Source organism: Hibiscus syriacus, unplaced genomic scaffold (genome assembly GCF_006381635.1).
Source record: "Hibiscus syriacus cultivar Baekdansim isolate YM2019G1 unplaced genomic scaffold, ASM638163v2 tig00116971_pilon, whole genome shotgun sequence".
Taxonomy (NCBI): domain Eukaryota; kingdom Viridiplantae; phylum Streptophyta; class Magnoliopsida; order Malvales; family Malvaceae; genus Hibiscus; species Hibiscus syriacus.
The window spans coordinates 7,138,454-7,144,556 of NW_024063495.1; the positions used below are offsets into that span (position 1 = coordinate 7,138,454).

The 6,103-nt window shown below is 37.2% G+C and overlaps 1 pseudogene; it reads left to right on the forward strand.

Annotated features, from left to right (window-relative positions):
• Nucleotides 1–4,264: 4,264 nt before the first annotated feature.
• On the forward strand, nt 4,265–5,882 carry LOC120191927 (annotated as a pseudogene).
• The last annotated feature ends 221 nt before the right edge of the window (nt 5,883–6,103 follow it).

A 6,103-nucleotide genomic window follows, 5' to 3' on the forward strand; every position in this document is an offset into this window, starting at 1 on the left:
AGGAAAAATTGAGGGAGAAAAGGGCATAGTATCATGCTACTGCTTCGAGTCAAGGTATTGTTAATGATGATGACATTGAAAACCAAGCTATTAATGACGTTTTGGGTCCTGAATGATATGGTCGGGTGCGCTGTCAAGGATCATTCGTTACTCCCACCAAATATTTTGGATCCAGTTCATCACAGTACATATCATCACAGTCTCGATCTTCCCAATTAGAAGTTGGTCGTTTAAAAGAAAAGTTGGCTGAGATGGATCAACAAATGGCTAACTTGAAAGCGGAAAATGAAGCAAGGGAAGTAGAGAGAGCATCAACGGAAGCAACTAGAGTAGCAGCGGAAGCAGAGAGAGAAGCAGTGGCAGCACAGAGAGAGGCAGTGACAGAACAAAGAGAAGTAATATATCAGCAGAGATGTAAAGAATTTGAAAAATGACTCAATGATATGATACTGATGATACAAAAAACGCAACCTCAGAATCCACCATCGTAGCCTCATTTATGTTATGAGCATTATGTTAATGTTACTGAACCGTGTTTAACTTAACTTATATTACGTTAATGAAAAATTTTATTTATTATATTGGATTTGATGTTATTGTTGTTTTGTTTGTTGGATAATGGAACAGGTTGAAAAAATAAATTTGGGGTATTAAGCATAATTTTTAGAACTGTTAAATTCTGTGTTTTTTAGCGGCGTTTGTAACAAAAAATGCTGCAATATATCATACATTTAGCGGTGTTTGTGATAAAAACGCCGCGAAATCTCAAGACATATTGCGGCGTTTTCGACGAAAATACCGCTAAATCTCAAGACATATTCTGCGGCGTTTATAGGAAAATGCTGCTAAATATCAACATCTTCTACGATGTTTGTAGGAAAAACGACGATAAAAATAAACATCTATTGCAGCGTTTGTGAAGAAAACGCCGCTAAACATCAACGCCTATTGCGGCGTTTGTCTGCCAAATGCCGTTAAATATCAACACCTATTGCGGCGTTTTTTTGCAAAACGCCGCTAAATATCAATACCTTTTGCGGCGTTTGTTGAAAAACGTCGTAAACTTTAGCGGTGCTATTTTTAGCGGCGTTTGTCTTTACGCCGCAGTTGTTTTTAGCGGCGCTTAAAAACGCCGCTATAAGTAAAAAAAACGCCGCAACAAGTCACTTTTGCTGTAGTGTTTGCAGAAAATTGAAAAGATTTGCACAGCGATTTTGAGTGATTCGACTTTCTCAACCAAAGTCTACGTCCACTACCTTAGCTATCCACACTAAGGATTTTCCACAAATTCACTAATTTGTTTTTCTTTTGAGGACAAAGTGTAACCTTACAAATCTCTCAAGAATTATACCCCAAATTCTTGAGAACACTCTCTCCCAAAAAGAATAATACAAATTTTGCAAACTTATAAGAAAATCCTCACAAGGCAAGATGTTTGCACAATTCTAGAATAAAGAAAGAACAATCAAGAATAATACAATTGAGCACAATAAGTGTTCTTGAAAGCAAAAATGAATATTGATGACTTGAAAATCGATGTAACTCTTCCCGAATTGACTCAAGAGGTGATTAAGCCTTCAAATGAGTGAGGCTCTGGTACCAATTGTTGAGTTAATCGATCGATGGGGTTGGCCAAGAGGGGGTGAATTGGCAAATAAAAATTTCGGTGGAAGCTTTCACTATAGCAAAACTGTTATGTAGCGGTGTTTTTAGCGGCGTTTGTTGATAAAATGCCACAAAAGTATTACATATAGCAGCGTTTTCAATCCAAACGCCACAAATTGAGACTTTAGCGGCGTTTTTTATGAAAACGCTGTAATAGAGTATAAATATAGCGACGTTTTTGTTAAAAACACCGCCATAGGATGGTATATAGTGGCGTTTTTCAATAAATGGCGTTATTAATAATAGTTTTTGCGTCGTTTTTAGACAAACGCCACAGAAAGGTTAAATAATAACGGCGTTTATAGTAAAAACGCCGTAATATAGTAGACATGTAGCGTCATTTATAGTAAAAATGCCGCAATATAGTAGACATGTAGCGGCGTTTTAGGCGGCGTTTTAGCTAAAACACCACAATATATTTAACATTTAGCGGCGTTTATACAAAAAACGCCGCAATAGAGTGGTAAATTAACGTCGTTTTTTGTATAAACGCCGTAAAAAACATGTGATATAGTGCCGTTTGTTAAAAACGCCGCAAAATGATAAATATATTGTCCTCCCTTTTCTCCCACCCAAACCCTAAAATCATTTCAACTCTTCTTCCCTCATAGTTTCTTCTCTGGTACAACAACGACCCTCACACGATTCCAAGCGACGTCGTCTTTTGTCTATCCCGGCGACCAAATCGGCCCTCTTACCAACGAACTATAACACAATTCCACGGTTTGATCCCACTTATCACTAATGATCTTTTTCAATTTTGTTTTGGTTGGTATTCTGAAAAATGGGGAAAACCCAGAAAGCTAACATATTTGAGAAAAAAAGAACAGGTCTTGCCTTGAGTAAGAGAAATTATCGTCGGAATGTCTACGTGGCGTCTTTGCTCTGACGATGGATCAAATTATCGCTGGGAGGCTATCGGTCCGGTTTCGCCGTCGAAACTCGATGATGACTCGACAGGAACTCATATTGCTCCATACCCTTCCATGGCCGATCTCCTACTTGAAGGTAAAATTCTATGAATCTTTATGCCGCTATATTTCCCTTTTTGTACGGTCACTCAAATTTCTTACGCATGTAGGATCTTCGAAGCTTATTGAGAATGATGATAGAGAAATGGATAAATACCCTATGTTTAGAAACGAATTTGGTAACTCTGTGGCGTTGAAAGAATCTTCAATTGCAAAAGCAGTATCGATCCTCAATGAAGACAATGTTGCCTCTACTTTTACTCCAAGTAAACGTTTATTTCATCTATTTAAATATATTTTAATGTTTGATTCAATTCCCAAGCACCTCCAATCAAGTTTTATACTGTAGGTGGAGGGTCGTTATCTGTTTCAAGTGAAGCACTGAAGCGCGCAAGGAGTCTTCTTGGTGAACCGGAGGTAGGAGATTTATTTGGTGAAATGGATGAAGAGTTTCTCCATATAGAATTTACACGGAGGAAAAACTTAACGATGCGTCGTCAAACAAGGAAAACAGCTTTCCTACGTCCTTTCCCCACGAAGGAGCAATGAAGACTAAATTGTACTGAATAATATGGTGAAGACTGTTTATGCATAAGTACTTTAATGTTTCTAAATTATAATGTATGTTGAAGACTGTTTATGCATAAGTACTTTAATGTTTCTAAATTATAATGTATGGTGAAGACTGTTTATGCATAAGTACTTTAATGTTTCTAAATTATAATGTATTTTGTTGTTAAGTAGTTTTTTGCATAAGTACTTCTGTCTTAATTAAAATGTATGGTTGTAAGTTTAGGTTATGTATAGAAGAAATGAAATATTTAAAATATGTTAATCTTATATAAATAAAGGTATTTAGCGGCGTTTGTATCCAAAAACGCCGCTATATATTACACATTTTGCAGCATTTTTAGATATAAACGCCGCTAATGAGTAGTATAATAACGGCGGTTTTTTACAAACGCCGTAATAGGTGTATTATATAGTCGCGTTCTTATAACAAACGCCGCAAAATATTTGTATGTTATTGGCATTTTTAAATAAAAACGCCGCAAAAATTGTTTATTAATGGCGTTTATAACAATTACCGCAATAGGTGTACTATATAGAGGCGTTTTTTACCAAACGCCGCAATATATTTGAATTGTTACAGCGTTTCTAGACACAAACACCGCAATATATATGGACATTAGCTGCATTTATTAAAAAAACACCCAATAGAGTATAACTCTATCTGCGTTTGTATTACAAACGCCGCAATTGTTACTTAAATCCTGCGCGAGCATTTCCCCCTTCAAATCTCATTCTAAACCTAATTTCATCGAAAAAAAATGCTCCCCGTTGCCATTCGAATCCGTCACCACCTACATCGTCGCTGGTGGTCTGTTCATCGACCCTTGTTTTCCCTCTTCCTTTCTCGACTTCGTTTCCCCTTTTAGAGATTTTTCTTCTTCCAGGAAAATGGCTCGCGTTGCTCATAGGCAAAAGCGTGAGGCGGTTTCTGTTAAAGATGTATTTTTTTGTCCGTTAGTTTCAGCAACGATGGGCTTGTTTCAGAACACAAGGAATTTTAGCTACAAAATGAAGTGAAGAACAACAACAACGGGGTGGGGGCTGAAGTCAAACGGAATGTTAGGTTAACGTGACATAGCGCAGTCAATACTACAAAGCATTTGTGGGCTGGAGCCATCGCGGCCATGGTTTCCAGGTAACCATAACGAATTTCGTTCGTAATTTAGCTACGCGCCTTTTCATATTTGCCTAGATTTCCTATGCATTTCTAATTATTGTTTGAAATATCATAGAACGTTTGTTGCTCCGTTAGAGAGATTAAAGCTGGAATATATAGTGCGTGGTGAACAAAGCAATATATTTGAGCTTGTTAAGAAGATTGCTTTGACGCAAGGATTGTTTGGATTTTGGAAAGGGAACTTTATTAATGTTCTTCGTACGGCTCCATTCAAAGCTGTGAATTTTTATGCTTACGATACGTATAGGAAGCAATTGCTTAGACTGTCTGGAAATGAGGAGACCACAAATTCTGAGAGATTCATTGCTGGTGCTGCAGCCGGCATCACTGCTACTGTTCTCTGCTTACCGCTTGATACTGTATGTTGAAACCTAATATTTTGTTCTTGACATTGTTCTATCTTCAATTTATTCTTAGTCGTGTAGCCATGTTCAGTTCTTGCCTGTATGCACTTCTATATTTTAAATTATGGGCAACTGTTATAAATAACACATGGGCAGCTGCTAATCCTTTGTTTTATTGGAGGCTTAACAAAGTTGTAAGAGACTAATTTTAATGTTCTCTTCTAGTCTTATGTCTTGGGAGTACAGTTGCTGGACCTAAAGATCAAGATAATTTCCGCTATTGTCATAGCACTGTCATGTCTAACATTATATTTTCTAACCAACCAAGGTTATGGATAGTGGCTCCAGGGACTTCGTACTTTGTTAATTACTATAATCCTATATGGTAGCAAAGTGTTATTTGAGATTTCTACAGAATAACGAAGTTTGATTCTAGTTAGAGAGTTTTTAACGCTTAAAGATATATTAAAAATATGTGACATGTACTCAAACTAGATTGAAATATGATATGTTCACCAATTGAGGATTGCTATTTAGACGTGTCATTGCTTTCGTCATTGTGACTAGCTATACTCAAGAGGTCAATTTTGCTGACTATGAATAGTTTCATTTTGTTCATGTCCTTCTGTAGATTCTTCTTTTTCTAGGAGGGTAGTTTTTTATTATTTGTTTATTGTTGCGGTGCAGATCCGAACCAAGATAGTGGCACCAGGTGGAGAAGCCTTAGGTGGTGTAATTGGTGCTTTTCGCCACATGATCCAAACTGAAGAGTTCTTTTCTCTCTACAAAGGTCTAGTGCCCTCTATTGTAAGCATGGCACCTTCAGCTGCAGTATTCTATAGTGTGTATGATATATTGAAATCAGCTTATCTGCGTTCCCCAGAGGGTAGGAAAATAATTCAGAACATGAGTCAAATAGGATAGGAGCTGAAAGCTTTGGATCAGGTAGAGTTGGGACCAATGAGGACGTTATTATATGGGGCTATGGATGGTGCTTGTGCCGAAGTTGCTACTTACCCATTTGAAGTTGTGAGAAGACAGTTGCAATTGCAAGTCCAGGCAAGAAAAATGGGTGCACTGGCAACTGGTGTCAGGATCGTTGAACGAGGAATTTCTGCTCTCTATGCTGGGCTAATTCCCAGCTTGCTATAAGTAAGTGGATAAGCTTTTTAATAAAATCTCACTATTTTTTTCGCAAATGCTTTATGCTAATTATCACTCTATAAGTGCAGACATGAGGTCAAATAAACAATAATTGTATTCCATTTACATACTAACTCATAGTAATTACATTATGGTACATTGTAGGAAAATACATCCGGTTCTAAAGTTGGTCGAATCCAACTCTTCGACATGACACATACGAAGAAGGA